The sequence below is a fragment of the Chrysochloris asiatica genome, unplaced genomic scaffold, assembly GCF_000296735.1.
Source record: "Chrysochloris asiatica unplaced genomic scaffold, ChrAsi1.0 scaffold00220, whole genome shotgun sequence".
Lineage (NCBI taxonomy): Eukaryota > Metazoa > Chordata > Mammalia > Afrosoricida > Chrysochloridae > Chrysochloris > Chrysochloris asiatica.
The window spans coordinates 3,926,182-3,927,441 of record NW_006408738.1 but is presented as its reverse complement, the minus strand read 5'-3'; the positions used below and the strand labels follow the sequence as shown (position 1 = coordinate 3,927,441).

General features: G+C 39.1%; 1 protein-coding gene and 1 pseudogene across 1 annotated transcript in view; one reads left to right on the top strand and one right to left on the bottom strand.

The window, feature by feature from the left end:
- Positions 1-1,260, bottom strand: part of CCDC138 (coiled-coil domain containing 138) — a 98,875-nt gene that overhangs the window by 81,632 nt on the left and 15,983 nt on the right. The gene's annotated exons all lie outside the window — the stretch shown is intronic.
- LOC102828990 overlaps positions 494-1,260 on the top strand; it is a 7,725-nt pseudogene continuing 6,958 nt past the window's right edge.

The window sequence follows — 1,260 nt, the reverse complement described above, 5'->3', positions numbered from 1 at the left end:
AGATACCACTCTTGCCGTCACATGGACCTTAATTGAAAGTAGAGAATACTAGAAAGATCTTTACTTGTGTCTTATTGTTCATGCAAAGGTATCTGACTGTGTGGATCATGACGAACTAAGGATAACATTCCTAAGACCTTGCTAGAATGGCTGAATGCTGACCAGTCCTTTCATATACAGTGATTCCGTGTATTCGTTCCATCTTCTTGTGATGCACCATTCATATATTTTACCCACTGAGTTCTTCAGTATTCTCCGTAGAGGCTTGAATGTTTTTCTTCAGTTATTTCAGCTTGATAAATGCTAAGTACGTTCTTCACTTTTGATTTTCTAATTCCAGGTCATTGTACATTTCATTGTAGTCCTTAATTTTGTCTTTTTCAAGCTACCTTTTGAAATTTTCTGTTCCGTTCTTTCACTTCATTTCTTCCATTCACTTTAACAACTCTACATTCAAGAGAAAGTTTCGATTCTGGTGTTTGCCTGGAGCAAGATGGCAGCAGCGTCAATGTCAGTGGCGCTGATGCATTATGGGGAAGAAGGGCAGCTGCTTTAGCTGCCATTTCCGTTTCCAGGGTTCCGAGCAGGTTGTTGGGCACTTCCACCTGGAGACTGATGCTGGATCAAATTCAGGACAAGCAACTCATCAGAGCGGATGGAAAACTGGATATCGCTGCTTTAACTGGAGTTCCAGAAGACTATATAACAAAACTAGAAAAGTTAGGATATTTGTTCCTGTGCACAGTAACATGCAGTCTGGAGTACACAACACAAAGAAATGGAAGATGGATTTTGCTACCAGGGGGCGATGGGAAAATCCTTTGATGGGTTGGGAATCATCGGTTGATCCATTGTCCAACACGATTCTTACCTTCAGTGCTAAAGAAGATGTGGATGCCTTTGCAGAAAGAAATGGACAGGAAGACTAATTAACTTCCTGCTATATGCAGATGATACCTTTTGAAGCGATCAAAAAGGACGTTTTCAGTATGGATTATGCCTCAACATAAAATAAGAATCCTAAGGATTAGACCAATAAGCAGTACCATCATAAATGGAAAAAAGACTGAAGTTCTCAAGAATTTCCTTTTACTTGGATTCAAAATCAACATCTATAGAAGCAGCATTTAAAGTATCAAACTAAATAATGCATTGGACAAATGTACTTCAAAAGCCTGGTTTAAACTGTTAACAAGCAAAGATGTCGCTTCAAGGATTAAGGCTGGAGCTATTACATTGATGAGAGAAAGGTTCTGAAAC